A 19,249-nucleotide genomic window follows, 5' to 3' on the forward strand; every position below is an offset into this window, starting at 1 on the left:
ATGAATGCAAAAAGTGGACATCAAGCACGTCTGAGCGCACCAGCCTGAACAAGGCACATATGAATTTTATAGCCAATCATGTTCAGGCTGCCGAACAGTGGTAACGCGCAGGACTCGAAGATTTTGTTCACGCTCATGTAGGCTTTCAGTTGTAATTATGAAGGTGCTCTCTACTTGCATCGTCTTATGACAGTTTCGGGCTCCAGGGAACAGGGCACAAAGTGCCCTGCTCCCTGTATGTCGCGATGCATTGCATGTCGCACCACACATCTTTTAAAATGTTTGCGTGAACGATATTAGTGCCCTCTCTGGATTTACTGGCTCCTTAATAGCAAATATTCCAATTTGTAATCCTCATTAAGCGTGCCTCTCAACTCTGGAGCTCTCCCTAACGAAATTACCGCATCGTGATATTCCATGTGCGATGGCTGTATGGTTCCACCTGGCACACACCAAGCACACGCCTCATTGCGTCACAGTGGTCGTCTCTTGGCAATAAAACTCAGACCATATGCGCCATTTCTCTGTCATCTGCGTCGCAAACGAAGCGAGCTTTGTCGTCTGCATCCCAGGCCGGCAAGCTTGGGAGCGCGTCGGAGAAATGCCGGCGCTGAAACAAAAGTTCAAAAAAATATTTTTTCGCATTTAAAAAATACCTTTTTGTAATTTCTCACATGCATAGAAGGCATGTAGAGCTATCTAATAATGTATCACATATATTTTTAGACAAACGCCAAGGCTACTTTTTGACTTTGAACCCGAAGCCTTTTTAAAAAGAAAAACTTAATTTTTTTTTTTTTTTCAGGCGATCGCCTAAACCTTGAAGCTGCAAATATTTATAGGCTACAGCCTACTATGTCAAGAGGGGTACCATTATATACTTAATTTGTGCATTCTGAATTTTCCTGCGTTCCGAATTCGAACTGTGTAATTTTATTCGCTTTTGCCGGCGCCAAAAGCACTCGAAGTATTCAAATATTGGAAAAATTGACTATATTGGCAGCCACACCACTTCATTGTCTTCCCATACGCACCATTTGAACGACTGTATCATACAATGCGCCTTTGAAAAAAAAAACTTGATTTATGCCTTCTAGGTCAGTTGGGCAGGAAAAATAAATTGTCGCCAGAACGCTAGAAAATTTTTTGCAAGAAAAATAAACGCGGAGAGCTTGTTTCGAACTTCGAAAAAATACTTGGAATATTTTTCAGTCATATCTGTGATGTTCGAAGAAACGCTGATTCATTCGGCGTGGAATGACCCTCCAGTAATCGAAACCAAAACCAAATGAATATAAAGATCCTTGAAAAACAAAATCTCGCGACTAAATTCAACAAATACATTGTTCCAAGCTGATTATTCATTTATCAATTTATCGTTACTCAGGCAACCACTACACAAATGCCTAGGATATCGGCAACTATGACGATTATCGATGACAATTTTGAGAAAACAAAGCTGAGAGAGAAAGAAAAGCAAATACGAGGAAGTAAACCGGCGTCGTGTCCTCTCGGCGAAACCGCTTGGAGGAGAGTAAAAAAAAATAGACGAAAATATACGTCCAGCGAAGCTGTTCCAAAACCACCACTACAACTGCTAAGGGGGGTATGCAATGCTTAATTTATGGTTCGGATGCTTGTTTTGAGCTTGTTCTTTTATTGAAACGTATGCTGTTCTGTGTATTGTATGGGTGATTTCAATGAATGCATGCACTGTTCGCTTCACTTTGCTGAGCAATTGTATACAGCCTCTGCCTTACAGAATCACGAGCCATTGCATATTTTGCTTGCTTACGGGGGTATGAGCCATTGCTCATGATGATAGATGCCTGTTTTGATACTGTTCGACGCACGCTGTCCTTTACGTTGTATGCGCGATTCCAATTAATGTATGCCCTGTTCGCTTCGCTTTGCTTACTAACTAACTAACTAACTAACTAACTAACTAACTAACTAACTAACTAACTAACTAACTAACTAGCTTTGCTGAGTGTGCGCGGCCTATGCATTGCGAAGGTGATGAGCCATTGCATTTTTGCTTGCTCAGTGTGGTATGAGCCATTGTTGATGATAATTTCTGCTCACGGACAGAAGCAAAAAATGCCGACTACCGCGAAGCTAACAGCTTCACTGTAAAAATTGAAAGAAAAAGTAAATGGCACACTCCCACGCACATGGCCGATATCACTATCCAGTGAGAGACGGCCGCACAATCCGTTTTTCTCCAAGAGTCACTGCAGTGCTCTAAATCGCTTTCTGCGCGGTTGACGACCGAAGCCAATTGAGGTCCCAAAATCTCGCGCCCTATGATTGGTCGCGCGTCAAGCTGGATTAGGCCAACGCGGAGAGAACCTGCTATGTCGTCGAATGAAGGGCAGCGAGAGAGTTCTACATTCTCTTCGCAATTACAAGGCAATCACCCGGCACTGTCAGTGTCACAAAAGTCGCGTTACTTCTTCCATCGCCCGCATCCTATGTATAAACGCCTATTAAGCATCGCTTCTTTAAGAAAGGGCCGCAAGCCTACGTGCAGCACCGTTTCGCAAACGGTAGGGAACGCGATCTTGGGTACATCCAGAGCACGTTGAGTTATGTGTGTTCGTGACTGCTGTTTTGTGTGTGATTAAATTGTTCGCCCGAGGAGGTGACCGCTAGTAGGGTCGAAACCATGGTGGCTACACACCCGGGCTACGTGAAGCTGGGTGCGTCCGTGGCTGTTGTTTTGTGCGCTATTAAATTGCTTGCCAGTGAAGGTGACCGCCAGCAGAGTCTGAACCACGGTGGAAGCACGCCGGGCCTACGTGAAGCCGTCTTCGCCTGCAGCTATTGTTTTGTGTGTGCTTAAGTTGACTGCCGGTGAAGGCGACCGCCAGTGGAGCCTGAACTACGGCGAGAACCAGTGTGCGCGTGTGTGATCCATGTCTAGACGGCAAGAGGTGAACGCCGACGCCTCGAGAGGTTTATAAAAGCGGGCCGATCTGACGCTTCACCACTCTGCTCCGGGGACGATAAACGAACGCCGAGCAACTCCCGGGCAAATAAGCGGCCGACATCACGCCCCGACACCGAACACCACCAGCCGCCGTGGAAGCCAGCCGAGGACGTCGAGGCGCCGACTTCGAGGATCACTTACGGTCCGCATCGGTTGGGACGGACTGTCGGCGCGCCCGGGTGACCGTATGTCACTTTTGATTCTGTAGGCTGTGGACTATAAATATTTGCTTTCCCGATTACCGTTTAGGAATGTAGTTTGAACTGATGTTCATTGTTCATGTTGCGCGTGTACATAGTACTTGTTCAACATTGTTACACCTGTTCTTTGGAATTGTCACTTTCATACTTTTTCTGCCCAGCATATTCGCATCCACTACTTAATAACGCCAGTTTGTTTTGTTGCTGAGAAACCGCATTAGGTTACTGCCCTTTGCTTGATTTCACCAGGCCTTTGTCTCGTTCACGACGGCAATTGGCGAAAGCCAGGCACCAGACTCCACCGCCTTATGCCACTACTCAGGAAAAGCTAAAGCGACACTGAGTCGTGACAGTCAGCTGTTTTGATTTAAAGGGAGCAGGTATAATTGGGAGCGCGCTGTACCAGCCATGGGATAGAGTAATGTTTATGCGCAACAAGAGTATTTCGGCGGTAGCGGAAGTTGCAAGGCAGAGTTGTCAAAGGACTACGGACGATAACTGGCAAATTCTGGTAAGCTCCCTTGTCGTAGTGTAATTTTCATTTTGCGGGTAAGTGACGTTTCGATTCTTCACAATGGCGGGGCTTTATCATACGCGCAGCGCACAATGGCGTCTGCACCGTCATGGCCAAAGGTGCCGCGTTGGCCTGCGAGCCATTTTAATACAGTGTCGTGTCCATTTCTGACAGCCCGATTATCATTTTCAGGATTCAAACACCATTTCTTAATGTGATTCACGACGCAGGGCACACTGAAAACATTGTAGGGCCGCTTTTCAGTCACAACGAATAAGCCCATAGATTTTGTGGCATCAATAATGTCAGAACCGCAATGAAGCATTCATTTTTTTCTGCTAAACGCGGGTAACATAATAATATTTTAAAGCAGTCTATGCTCTTCTACAAGATCTTCAACAAACCCGCATCGTTGCAGTTATTGACTGGTAACGAGAGAACATACGTCTAATAAATAAAGAACAAGCGAAGGTACTGTGCACTGGCACTGGCAGTTCTGGCAGGTACTGGCAGTTCTAGTTCTAGACAGGCACGTTTAACCAAATATTCTTTTACAAGCTTGTACACAACCTATCTGTCTTTCCTGTAATAAATTTTCTCTCTTGGTTGCACCGACCTCCTTGCACCATTTCTTTTGGATCCTTGAAATCGTATGCATAGTATCGCGTTTTTAGTTGACAACTCTTGTACTCTTGTACACTTAATAGCAACGGCGTACTAGCAACTGTGCTTTATTACGACTTCCCAGATTGCAAAGGTAATTATATTGCATAGGTCGATATCTTTGAAAGTCCACTGTCCTTGTTTTTATTCCAGTGAGATTCATCTTGCATGCCGCTTATACATGCATGTGAACCTTCTTTTCAGCCATATGGTTAAAACTAGCCATCACTATATTAACTTTTTTGTAGTGCGCACCGTATCAGTTGAGTGGCTATTGCCTCGAGCAAGTGAGCCTGCAGACTGCGACATATACGAGGTCTGTTAGAAAAGTATCCGACCTTATTATCTTCTTTTATTTTTTATTTTTTTTGCGAACACCTGATGGATATGAAACAAGCGCGCTTGCCTCAGCCGACCTTGAACATTGGTGAGCATGCGCGAATTTTTTCGCGCCTGCCGATAGCGTCAGTCGCTGGGACGCAGCGTTTGAGTGAGGTAGTGCGCAGTGCTCTCCTTGGTTTTTTATTGCAAGGAAAATGGCGGAGCGACTGGAGCAGCGCTACTGCATCAAATTTTGCCAGAAACTGGGCGACAGCCAAGTGGAAAGCATTCGGAAGATTCAGAAGGCTTTCGGTGACGATGCTATGAGCAGCACACAGATTAAGGAGTGGTACACCCGGTTTAAAGACGGCCGCACATCGGTGGAGAGCGAGCCACGCTCCGGTCGGCCATCAACATGCCTAAATAACCAAGTCATTGCCGAAGTGAACGCTGTGGTGATGCGGGACCGTCGTGTGACTATCCGAGAAATTGCGGAAGAGGTGGGCATCAGCACATTTTCTGCACATTCCATTATGACTGAAGATTTGGCCATGAAGAGAGTTGAGGCGAAATTCGTGCCGAAGGTGCTCACGGTGGAGCAAAAGCAACTTCGTGTTGAAGTCCCACAGGACATGCTGGATTCCACAAACAGTGACCCCGACTTCATGAACACCATAATCACTGCTGACGAGTCTTGGGTGTACGGGTACGACTCGGAAACCAGATCCCAGTCGTCACAGTGGAAGCATTCCACGTCACCAAGACCAAAGAAGGCCCGCCAAGTGCGCAGCAACGTCAAAGTGATGCTGACTGCTTTCTTTGACTCCCGCGGTGTGGTACACCACGAGTACGCACTACAGGGTCAAACAATCACCAAAGAGTACTACTACCGGGATGTCCTCCGTCGCCGACGTGATGCTGTGCGGCGCAAGACACCGGAGTTGTGGTCAACAGGAAATTGGCGCATCCATCACGACAATGCATCTGCACATTCCTCGCACTTGATTCCGACTTTTTTGGCCAAAAACCAGACTCCTGTAGTTCAACAGGTTCCTTACTCTCCTGATATGGCCCCCTGCGACTTCTGGCTGTTTCCCAAAATCAAGAGGCCATTGAAAGGAGCGCGATTTCAGACAAGAGCGGACATTATGGCTGCAACGACAGCTGAGCAAAACTCCATTCCGAAAGAGGCCTTCTCGGAATGCTTCCAGCAATGGCAGAACCACTGGGACAAGTGTGTGGAGTCCCAATGAGGCTACTTTGAGGGTGATTAGGTTTCCGACGCTCCAGTTATGCCAGTTTTTTTTCTTCGGCCAAAGGTCGGATACTTTTCCAAGAACCTCGTATTATAATGTATTTCTTTGTTTTGTCTGTTACTAATTTTCATGCAAGTCATATGTCGTAAAAATTTTTTGTGAAGTGTACAGGTCCATTATTAAAGCGCGGTATAATAATAATAATAATAATAATAATAATAATAATAATAATAATAATAATAATAATAATAATAATAATAATAATAATAATTATTATTATTATTATTATTATTATTATTATTATTGAACAGCCCTTTACGTCAAAAATGTCAGTGCTCGGTAATTTAAACTCTTCCTCTACTACACGTACACCGAGGGTGGCGAGTCCCTCGCTAGCTCTCGGCAGCCAAACAAGCGGAGCACATAATGTCGCTCCCTTTCGTTTCTCCCTTCCAACCCGGGAGCGAACGTCGTGGACCACCATGCCCTGTTCGAGAGAAAAAGAAAAAAACCTCGAAGAGGGAAGAACTCTTGCGCAGGCTGCCCGGAGAATGTGCCCGATTGTCGGCGGCCGCCTCCGATCCCGCAGCGCGCCACGTCGCGCACGGTGAGCGCCTTCGCCACCGGCGAAGGGATCAAGGCGCTCTGACTGCGCGTCGGCCACTTTTATGACGTGCGCGCTTGCCGGAAGCTCCGGGGAAGAGGCCGGATGAACGGCAAGCCCCGAGCAAGCGACGGCAGGGCGTTGTAAAGCGCCGGGAAAGAGCTGCGCGCCGCACGCGGTCTGAAATGACGGCGGTATATATGGAGGCACGGCCCTCCGCGTCTCTGCTATCCCGACCATTCCATTTTTCTTTCTTTTCTTTTTGGGGGGGGGGGGGTGGGGGGGGAGTGCATAAAGCGCGGTGCGTCTCACCCTTTCGTGACAACCCTTGCCATGTTTATTTACACATAGGGTCGATGTTTAAGACAACGGGAAGAAGAAGACAAAAGGCAGCTCCCGTTGGCCGCCCACCACACCACGGCGCGCGCCAGAACGTCGCCCTAAACAGATTACCTCGCCGCACGACACACTGCCGCACGGGAACCGCCGGTCCTCTTTCCTTCACGCTGTTCTGATCTCCTTGCGAGCATTGTTTGCCGCACAAAAGCGTTTGGACGACGGCGCCCACGTTCCTCATTGAGCGCGTTGTTGCAAGAACGGAGAGAATTAAAACAGATGCACGAACCTAAAAGGCGCCGCGCGGGCTTTCATCGTTTGTGCAGTGCATACTTTAACGTGCGCGTGCTGACAAACACGGTCAAATCGCAAATTTATATGCCGTAGTCGCGTGCTCGCATGATTCAGTGGTTCTGCTTCGACTACGGGGGCCGAATTCACAAAGCTTTTCCTTCGTATAAATGCTGTTTGCCATGGGTCCGTCACCTTCGCGAACAGTATCTCCAGAATCAGGATTGGGTGCAATTCTCTCTTACAAACGACCCTATGGCGAATTTTTTTTTTTTTTTGTGTGTGTATGAAAACCGGCCCTCGTTAACGTTAACTTGCTGCTGCGTCCTCTGGTATTAGACTAAATCCTGGGGCCAGATTCCGCAACGAGCTATTTCTTTTCCTGTTATTCTCTCACTTATTTATTGGCTCGGAGACAGCGCGCCGAAATCGGCTACTTGGTGCGAAATTTGTTGGTGGTATATCCGTGCCCGTATTCACAAAAAGCTCTTACGCTATGGAATTCTTCGTGTCTGTCTTTCTCTCTCTCTCTCTCTCTATATATATATATATATATATATATATATATATATATATATATATATATATATATATGTATATATATATACCAAACGGCAACAAAGTGAACGAATACAGTTTTTTTTAAGCAGCTGCTAATGTCCTTTTGTTTCTTGCTCTTGAAGCGGCGACTCAACCAGCATGGTGCGCACAGCGCCGACATGTTCAAACACTGACTCGGCGTGACATGACACAAAAGAAGCGCCAACGGATTGCTTCACGGGCGGAATGAGCGTCCGCCACTAAAAGATAAAAGTAAACTTATATAACACAGTTTCACGCCTACAGAAGTGGCAGCGTCGTCTGCTGAACTTGTGTTTTCAAGCATATATATAGTAACCGCTGCGCGCCTGAGGGGGCGCCGGTGCGGGTGGGTGGGGATTGAATGAACCGAAGCGGCACGCTTTCGAGTTCGAAGTAAACGAGTTGTCCTTCCATATCAATGCGTGGTTTCTCGCCGGGAGTCTTTAGTGCGTTCGAATTAAGCAAACCGTCCAATCGACCGAGATCGAATTAAGGATAGTTAATTTTTGTGTGCATATATATATATATATATATATATATATATATATATATATAGCAACTATCACAGTCCTTTGCGCAGAGTGCCACACAAGTGCGGATTATCCGATGCAACTTGAGTTGTGAAAAAAAAAATCGAGTGCCACGAAAGCATTGTCGGGTCTACACACTGTTGCTCATTCGGTGTTTGCATGGTCTTAAGTGTGTCGCACAAGAACGAACAGAAGGGCTCCGGATGTACGCAGCCGTTAATCTTACTAATGTTATAAGCCACCTTAGTTTCAGTCGAAATTCGCTGTCATCTTTCGCACCCTGGACTGCTGAAATAAGTAATCATGCTCTCCTTCGCGCTCGCTTGCGCAACGCTCAGTGCGTCTCTATACGAATCTCTTTGTTGCTTTTAGGTCGGACACTGAGCGTTGGGAAACGGGGCCTTTGTTCACCAAGCCTATTCTATACGTAAGAGCACTCCTACAGGCTTGCTCTCGGGAGCCCACCATTCATGACAGCGATCGGCGTGAGAACGAGACGACGCGGACTGCACTTACGTAAGGGGACTTTTGTGAATACAGACCCACACGTTTGCATAACTTTCTTATTATTAGCCTCAGGTGGCGGACGATCTGCTTCTAAATCTCGTCAATGAACATGAAACTAGCGCACAGATGCTTACACAAGGAAAGAAGTCGACGGGACCGACGATGTTCGTTGGTTTCCTGTTCAATTCGCAGTATACATACGTACGCCAGCTCTGCGAGCAAGAAACTTTGCTGGTTCTAAATCGCCTCTACGACTTTGCCTTTGGATAAGCAGTAACAGGTCTCTCCTTTATTTTCTATCTCCCTCTTCTTGCTCTTGTTGACAACACAAATATTGATGCATAGATGTCTACGCTCAAGAGCGCTCGGCGTAGTGCGCATTTCTCCGCAAGTGCCGGGAACCGTTGAGCCGGCGGTGCTCTTACGGCACCAACCGCTGTCTTCAGCGTTCAGGCGCTACAGACTCGGTCCACACACTGCGCAAGCGGAAGAGAACCAGCGCCAGCTTCGTCTCGCGCTGCACTGAGCTAAACTCTGGGCTGGCTGCTGAGAGACCGCACCAGTGCAGGTGTGCGCGCCATGTACGCGCAGGGTCAGCATGCTGGGCGAAAGAGAAGCCTTTGGACCCCGCACGCTGGCGGCGCCAAGGTGCCGTTCTGCTGCGAGCGGATTTCCGTTCCTTCGCCCGTGGCAGCCGCGGCGCTTCCTCGACCCGGCCGGCTTTTTATCGGCTGCCGGCAGAGGGAGTTCGCGCCTCCCCCCACTCCACCGCCCGATCAGCGCCCGCACGCGCGCGCGTCCATTTTCTGCGCGAGGTATTATCAGACGGGCTCACCCTTCTCAGGGTCGCATTGACAGCGCGCGTGCTGGCGCATCTACAAATACGCAAGAGGGCGTGGTGTCACTGGCAAAAGGAAAAGAACGGTGAAAAAAGTTAAGGCGGGCGAACAGGGAGGAGGAGATCACTTCTTTGGCTTCTTTGTTCTATGCGCCGACAGAAGTGGAGTAGCGAAGCTGCGTGGGTGAGACAAAAATCACATATTAAAGGAAGCAGCAGTGCAGTTCAAGCGGCTTCCCCCATGTTTCTTTTTTTTTTTTTTCACACGTTCCCCAGGAGCGCGCGGAAGTAAGAAGAGAATGTGAAGCGAAAAGGAGTAGAAATAAAATCAAACTGATCGAAGTTTACAAAGCGGGAGGGAGCGAAAGCATTCCCTTTCATATTCAGTCCGCAGGCAAGCTCGGATGCGTCATGGGTTTCGGATTTCAGCGTGATGAGATACGCCTCTTGTTTTGCTTGTGTTGGCCGCCCCTCGCCTTGCTCGTCGCCTGCTATTGATTTTGTCCCGGGGAGTCCCCCGTCCGCGCAGCCGGCGAGTCCCCGTGTGTGTTTCCCTGGCGCGATCGCGGGGCTTCGCGCGCGCAGCCCCCCCACCCCCTTCCCTTCGGCGGCCGCACACGCTCAAGTGAGCGCCACATCGAGGGACAGCGTGTATCCGTCTCCCAGTTTATTGTTTCCCAATCGCTCAGCGAAGCGGCCGCCGCGCTCGCGCGCCGGAGTCGAAATCCTATTTGCGTTGCGCGCTGCTTTTTTCCGTCTTGCCCCGGACGAAAACTGATTTCTCGCAAAAGCGCGCGCTCGGTTCGGGGCTATATCGCCCTGCGCTCTGGGGAGGCGGCCATAATGGCTGTGAGGCCCGAAAGAAGAAAATTGCTCCTCGCTTGCTGACAGCCACGCCGGAGATCTCATATATGCGAAGGCGCCGAAAGCACCCTTCCGCGACCACGCCGCGCGGTGGAGGAGCCCCGGCGAGAAACAAAAGCATACGCGCGTACTGACGCCGAACCGAGCCCCACGGGTCTTTTTCGACCGCCGCCGATATCGCTGTATCCATTCGGCGGCCCTGCTATGGCAACACCGGGTGCCCTCTCCCTTCGACCGCTCACGGATGAACGAGCGCCGGTGAGTGGGGCTCGTCAATTGGCTCCGGCAGGTACGGGACTCGACTTCGAAGGACCCGCATGTGAGGAGCGCTCCATGCTGAGGCACGGTCTACGGCGTTGCTTGATCGGACGGCCTTATCTTAGAAACACTGTGGACAGAGGACGCAAACGATTAGAATACCGCCTCCAGCTTGAAGGAACAAAAGCATGCTTGTAAAGGGCGGGGGAGTAGAAGTAACGAATAGGAATTGTTGAGCGTGGTAGCGTAATACGGGGTGCTAGGTGCCTATATGGTGACGCTCTTGAGTTGCGACGTAAAGAGGCGGGCACTAATTACGCAGAGTTCTTCGCAGTGCTTTTTCTTTCTCTCTTCTTTTTTTTGGGGGGGGGTGACCTGAATAGTTCGAGAGAAAAGAAATCACTGAATGCATCCGCGCGTTTGGTATCAGTGTCCCGTCAACACACTGACTGACAGTTCACCACTCAGTTCACTCTGGCCTTGTCCCTAAATTCTAACGATATCATATCGTGAATGCGGCTTTGCTAGCCTCAGCATGAAGCAGGGCCCCCGGTCGGTGCTTTGCGGCGTGGACGCTTTCTTGATGGGCGCAATGGACCCCCATCTTTCCTTGGCGCGTCTCATTAGCGGACGCCGGCAGCTGCGGCTCGCTCCCAAGGAAGGTTCGCTCCCCGGCGAGTGCGTATGGCTCAGCGGACCACGAAGGATTAAACGCGGGAACAGGGTGGGGCTCTTCTGCGAAATCAGTAAAATATCAAGGAAATGGATAGAAAGGAAATGTGCGCATGTGTGTGCATGAAAGGGGGGACGGGGGAGCGGGGACGTATATAGCGACGCAATAGCCGGCTTCCAAGTTAACGAAAGCAGATTGCAGGAGTTCCTACAAACCGGAACGACGCTTCGACGGCCTGCAGACTGGAGGAAAAGAAGAAAAGAAAATAAGGAAAACAGAACACGAATTGAAGAATGAAAGCTTAAGTTTCTGAAGTAAAAGAAAACGGCCAGACGCTAGAGGCTTATAAGAATGAAGCACTAACCATAAGCGTTTGTTTCGCGCACTTTTCGTCAAGCACGTCGCGGCAAATATCACTTCTTGTCTAGAAAACTCAGCTGCCAGTATATTCAATGCTTTCGGAACAGCGGAGAGTCAAAATTCTAGCGGGCGTTTCTCTCGAATTCAGTACCTAATGTCACAGCTGCATTTGAAAGATTTGGCCAATACACGACGCGCGGATCACGCACCGCTCAGAAGAGAATGCTTCCAACGCGAAGAATAAAGCTAAAGATGGCTTTCGAAGAGCTAGCGCCTTTGACATGACGTCTGGGCGCTTTCTTACAGAGCTTTCGAATTCGTAGAACGCATTTGTGTGCAGTCACCAGCAATGGCGCTGCCGCGCGTCTGACGTATGCGCTCCTGCGTCTGCGCCGTGTGTTCGGGGCTATCGTCCGCTTAGTGCGAAGTACGAGACATTCGCTACGCAGGGAAAACAAACACAGAGAGCAGCAGCAACGAAGCAGTGGCCGAAGAGGTGGAAGGCCCTTGCACCAACCTCTGGAGATTCCCCCCTCCCATATACCTGCACTGCCGAATAACAAATTAACGGCGTCACCACGCAGCGATGTGTGGCCGATCGGGAGGCATTAGCCGCGGTGCGCCGGGAGGCCATTCACCGCGCGCCGGTCCAGCCCCATGGTTCTGCAGCCACGCTCGCAGAACGACCGCTGCTGCTGAGTCAGGCCGGTGTGTGCATCGCATGGCTTCCAGCCGGTAATAGCCTCCCGGCGGCAACCGCTGCTGTCATTTTCTTTGCGACGTTTTTCTCTTCCCTTCCTGCCTTTTACATATATATATATATATATATATATATATATATATATATATATATATATATATATATATATATATATATATATATATATATATATATATATATGCGAAGGTTGTGGGTTCGGTTCTCACCTGCGGCAAGTTCTTTTTTCATCCACTTTAATTTCTCTTAATTCATCGTTTCTTTATTTTCATTTATTAAGCACAAGTAATTTCCCCGATGTTGTCCTTGGTGTCAGTGTTTGTTGGCTTCTTATGATATGACTAATAAAAATCGGTACCCTCGGTTAACCCCCTTTCTTCTCGTTTATATATATATATATATATATAGACCTTGGCGGCGGACGTGGAACGTCCTTTTTGCCGCAGGCGTCAGAGAACGTGATCTTTTTGGGTGAAGGCAACTGGCCAATAAACCCACATATGCTACCTTAAGGCATCAATGTTGCCGGATTCGAGACCCTCGAATCCGGCAAGGTCTGTGAGTGGTAGCGCTGGCTAACACTCCCACGGTTCTACTAGTACACATAAATACCCAAGAAAGTGGATGGGGAAACAGCGCCGCGGGAGCTCAATTGGTAGAGCATCGCACGCGAAATGCGAAGGTTGTGGGTTCGGTTCCCACCTGCGGAGAGTGCGGTTCCCACCTGCACTCTCTATTTCGCGGGCGCTGCCGCTTGCGCATCGCGATGCGAATCTTAAAGTAGATGTCACCGTATGCGATTTGATACTCACTCGAGCGGCCGAGGGGGAGGGGTACGAATACGCCTGGCGTGCGACGCTGCCCCTGCGCTAATTGACTGCACTATAGCGTGCACCGTTATGCGCGCAATCCCGAAGGCGCGACAAAAGTCGACGGCGAAGCGCAGCTCACGCGTGGCGCGTGTACGTAGTCGCGAAATAAACCTGCGCGCCGGGAACGTTCACTAAAACGCTAAATCACGTCGACAAACGAAAAAGAGGTTTGTTGTAAGCTGACACCTTTCACTTCAGCCCATTCCTTTTCGTGTTGTTCTTCTTTTCATCGCTACAGATAGTTCTAGCTCACAAATTCCCTCTCTCAAGGCATGCTATGGGAACGACCACAATTTACAAAATCCGGCGGGATTAAAGGAGAAAATCTCACTTGCGTGGGGCTATATCGAAACTCTTTGTTTTTGCGCTTTGTCGTCATTTTGCCTACGTCGCATGAGGCCAAAACCAGCGACAACAGTAAAGACGCATCGAGTATAGTTGAAAAATAATGAGTGGTCTTCGGGTCATAGAGGATAATCACAGTTATTCTATAACCGCTATGCCGCTGCGTACATTCAGAGAGAGAGAGAGAGAGAGAGGAGGGAAGAAGGAAAGGCAGGGAGGTTAACGAGACGGAGTCCAGTTTGCTACCCTACACGTGGGGAGGGGAATGGGGAGTGAAAGAGAGGTAGAGAAAGAACATGAGTCTATACCGCACTTTCACATGGACTAAATTAGGTGCAGGATGTCTATAGTCGGGCACTCAGGTCTGTTGCCTTCAGGTAGTGACGAAGCGCCCGAACTGCTTTCTGGGCTAATGAACTGTGAGGCCAGGCTCCCAAGATCTTTGCTGCTGTAAATGGCCTGTCGTTCAGTCTATTCAAGGCACACTGGAGAGTCTGACGTTGGTTATCAAAGCGAGAACAGTGGCAGTGATTTCTAACACACACGGGCTCAAACATGTTATGACCAGCGCTCACGTAATGAAACGCATTAATTTAGGGCTAACTAATGAGGTTAGTTTCGTCTCCACAGTCTCCAGATCGCGTGACATCGGCTTAATTTTGCCTCGTACACTTAGATAAGAGTCCGCATCCCATTTACTCATCCGATTCATAGCGACATAACGTAGTACACCAGAGTAATTGGACATATGGAGTGTTCTACTTGACATTTCCATGTCGCGTTTCATTCTGTGAGTACTGTACATGGCGTTAGTGCTGCAGAAAAACTTTACACGTACCAAGAAGCGCGATTCTCTGGTCAAAATGCCCACTCGTGACAAATGTTTTCACGTTGCTCGGCCTGGTGAGGAGACGGCGCGAAATGACTGCTTACGATTGCATTGAAACTGATAATCTTAATAAGGCGATGCGAATTCGAAGAAAATCTCACCATACAAATAGAAAAGCAATTGCGTGTCCTTCTAAGTGTGTCGTTACCACGTCGTTACATAAACGAGGCATCGTTAGCCTTGGAGGGTGACGTAACACCTGTTTCATTTTGACTTGGAAACAAGTACCGGAGTCATGTTCTGCGTGTAGTTCCTCCAATGTCCGACTGCACATCGCAATTAACCTAGCGTGTGCTCAAAAGAATCTCAAGCGAGTCACGCGTATTTGGCAAGTATTTCTCCCTTTCCTTCTCGTGCGCGGGCTACACTTGCGTCGCTTGCAAGCTCGCCGGCTCTACACAACCACCAGGGCCTTTACGCAATGTGGTCAACCATCTCTTTCCAAACACACGCTAAGCGGATTCTTACTGTCACCTTTGACTTGTCGGGATGAGGGGAAATAAAAAGAGCAACGAAATGGATACTTCGCCGGCTCAACTGTGCTGCAACGATGAGACGGCACGTGCTTTCAGCTCTCACGTCTGCAAGAGGTGAAACTTTCGGCGAAATTCAAAGACTTAATTGCTAAAGGGGCTGTGTAAGCTTATTATGTCCGCAAAAGGCCTAATAACGACAAACAAAACGTCCGCATTGCGATGCCTTGGTGCCGCTATTTGATTGAAAGTTATCAGCATGAAACCACCTCTTGAGGTAAAAAATGCTGAATTGAGTTGAACCCCTATTCATGGTCATCACTGCTTGCCTATCCCTCTCCCCTCTTTAGCCTCCGATCTTTCTCTTACTTATTTCTCTTCTTTTCTCTCAACATTAGCAGTGGTCCATAGAGATGGCATAATTTCCTATATTCGGTGGAAGGCTGTCCCTATACGTTCCATGCTCCCCATGCCACTCGATCGAACATCACGTCTACGAACTATTACGATGCCCCCGTCGTCCTGCGTGTACTCGTCAAATGACATTTTGCTGAGGTCCCTCGCAGTTAGCTCAAATAGAGTTTTAGCATGCGTGTACATTATGCGCTGAACAGCAACCTTTCGTTACCGCCTTGCCAGTCCGTGAACGAGGCTCGTGCCACCGCGATGAAAGCTCGCATTACGCGCGCCGCGCCAAGTCCGTTGGTCATTAAAGCGCGGCCGCTCGGTTACGACGAGCAGCGCGCGCGCTGCGCTATGAAGGCAGCAGCGGTCGCCCCCCTCTGCCGGCGCCTTATTGAGTCATCAGTGGAAACATGGCAGCACAATGGGGCCCTTCCGGACGCCCTCCGCTCTCTGGCGGCGCAGCCCCCGGTCCGTCGCATTTGCGAGCCACTGAGCTCGCGGCGACGGGCAATTGCTGCCGCCGCTGCTGCTGCGCCAGCCACCGGCTCTCGCTCGCGCGGCCATTGATTCCCTTTCTGCGCTCTTTCGCTTTCGTTTTATCTCTCATTTATCAGGACTCTCAAACGCTTCCCCAATTGCGGCCCGTGCGCCCATTACCCGAAGTCACGCAAGCTAATAGCCAAGCGAACAGGCGTGTAAAAAATATAAAAGTGGAGAGGGGATCGAGAAAGCGAGAGATAGAAATGAGGGAAGAACGCCGCAGAAAAGCCAAGCAGGGCGGTCGGTTCGCGCACGCGCAGGCGCTCGGGCTTTGCGCGAACTAACATCCAATTAAAAAGGAAGCGCGCGGTACAGGTCGCCCTCTTCTATCCCCGCCGCTTTTATTTTTTACCGCCTTTTCGTTTCACTAGTATCCACCTTCCCCCCCCCTTCTATTCCTGCTCCCCCTCTCTCTGGGGCGGACTGCCCCAGCGCTGCTGCGTGTTAGTGCCGGCTTCGCTTTTCTGCACGCGTGATCGGATAAGAGGAAGCTCGAATGGAATCGAGCGCGCTGCCGAGAAGTGGCAAAGCGGAAGCCTGAGGTCGGTGGAGAAGAGGGGCCTGACTGCCGCCGATCCTCGGCGCTGTATCTGGCAGCCGGCCGTCCTGTCCGCGTTGACGGCTGCGGGCTCGATAGGGGGACTATGGGCGCCCGGGGAGAGGCGCGCTAATTGCGAGCGCGGCGACGAGTGCGACAGCAAGATTATAGAGGGGCTGCTACTGCCGTGGGAGCACGCGCCGCGCGTCCCCTTGCACTCTCCCCCCCCCCCCCCCCTTCCCCTGAAGCCCAACGTGCCTGACTCCCAGCAGCGCGCCAACAAACCCCCGCGGCCCCGACAGGAAAGGCGGCGAGAGCGAACTCCCAAGTAAAAACGCACATGAAGCGACACCCTGGGAAGGACGCAAAAGTCGGATCGAGTGACGTGCCCCTCACAGTACACGCGGTACGTCAGCCTCGCCGCCCGATTTCTGGCCGTTCCCGCTTTGTGTGACGGTGCAAGGGCGAGAGAGAAGGGAGGGAAAGCAGTGGTGTGGCGCAGTGGTGAGCGGGCCCCCGACGGCGGGCACTCGCCGGCGATGCACCATCGTTGAGGCTGATGCATTATTTGTGCGCGAGCTGTGCCCCGCGTTCAAAATGTCGTCTGTGGCGGGAGAATGATGCTTCCTGGTTATTGCGTGAAAGAGTGCGTGCGACACCATGAATTACTTATCCTGATGGTGTTCGTATGCGTTGTAAGCACTTTTCTCGCGAAAAGAAAGAGAGCTGTTCTCCCACAATGATAGATACTGCTGAACTGACGTAAATGCATAGAGAGCGATTCGCCGACGCGCACGCGCAAGAAAACGCCCTATTTTTGTGCATGTGGGTTAAGATTAACGTAACAAGGACAGAAAAAAGAAATGTAATGAGTAATTTCGCAGTGCGAAAAATTCGTTCCCAGAGTACACATAGTACACAGAGTCATAAAGTCACAGAGTCATAGAGTAACAGAGTCATAGAGTCACAGAGTCGTTCATAGTACACAGAGTCAGAGTATACCAGAAGGGCTATACATAAGTCTCGCTTTCTAAGTGTTTTGGGAAAATGCTAAGTAACTTTTCTTTCACTGAATACTCAAGGCTGGGCAGATTCACGATGAAAGTAGGTGATGTTCACCATCTCAGAATGTTTGATTCTTGTCGATTGTGATTAGGCACTTTGTTGGTGCTAAGGTGCGATCGGCACTCTCAAAAGGCATCAACCACTTATGTGCGTTGCAAAACGCATTCACGCCACGTTCGCACATTTGGTTTTGAATGAGCACAAGGATTCAGGTTCGGCAGTGGACCGTATGCGCAATGCCATAAGTGGTCTTCTTCCCGCACCTTCTATTACAAAGCCAAGATGGCAAAATTCTGACTTCAAGCGTAAAGCGCAAACCGGCGTGGTGTCACTCTGTCGCTCATGCTCCCAACACGGCTGGAAATGAGACTATCAGCTTCGAAATCGCTTCGAGCACGAGCTCCAGCATAGTTATTGAGGCGAGTAATATGTGAGAGAGACAGTATTACTGCACTTTATCAAATCGAGTGGCTTCAGTGACCGATCACATAGGCATAATGAACAGCCGTATGTGTTCGTACGGCTAGTACTTACTTCCCTCCCTACTTATTCTTTTTTCATTTCTTTTCATACCTCCACCCCCTTCCCCCGACGCAGGGTAGCAAACCGGACGCCCGTCTGGTTCACCTCCCTCCTTTTCCCTGCTCTCTTCCTGCTCCTCCTACCGCTGTGGGAATTTCCCATAAACTAATGTACTGTGTGTAGACTTTCACGGTTGCCGAAATGTAAGATGAGTCATTGAGTGAGCGAGCGAGGGAGCCTTTCAGGGTGATACCGCCGTCGCACCACCTATTACACCCCATGTAATGTTTATGGTAAAGAAGCAAAGTTCTAGGCCATATAATTTTTGCTGTCCGCTGCACTACACTACAAAAGCGGCCTGCTCCTTTTCTTGTCAATATTGGTGACTGTGCGGCGACTGCTTCTGGCATCCGAGGTCATAAAGTTTCTAGAAAAAGAATAACCTAATCAAACCGCTTGAAGCATTCTAATCCGCATGCCTCCTATTTATTTATTTATTTATTTATTTATTTATTTATTTTACACCCCTTAACTGTCGCGATTTTCGCAGATAATCAAAAGAACAGATTACCGAGTGACGGGCTATAGTAGGCATTGCATCATACGCGGTGTGTAGCGCAAACTCAAGTCGGCAGAAAAGACGATGCCACGGCGCGGTTTTTTTTTCGGGCCCCGTTTTCGCTACCCATCCCATTTCGTTGATGGCCTGCAATCTGGAAAAAAAAAATTTATCAGCGAACAATATTCCGGGTTCATATTTTCCAGTATCATCGTGTCTATACGTATAGATCAACCTGGTTATACTTCCATGCCTTTCCTTCTCCCTTCTATTTCGTTTTTTCTCCCTCTTAATGAGCGCGAGTTAAGAAACTTCCCTATGCATGTTGAACAAATCGCCCCAAACCGGCTGCACACAAATATATATACACACTTAGCAGTGTTTACTTCATTTTTTTGCGGTGCACAGAAACGCGTGCCGTTATCTTCTCTACGTAACAGTTAGTTTGACGAGGCGGTTCAGCTTTTGAAAACACGAAAGCGCGAACGAATAATGGCACAAACAGAAAACAAAGGCTCAACTTCAAAAGCTGCA

The sequence above is a fragment of the Dermacentor andersoni genome, chromosome 1 (assembly GCF_023375885.2).
Source record: "Dermacentor andersoni chromosome 1, qqDerAnde1_hic_scaffold, whole genome shotgun sequence".
NCBI lineage: Eukaryota > Metazoa > Arthropoda > Arachnida > Ixodida > Ixodidae > Dermacentor > Dermacentor andersoni.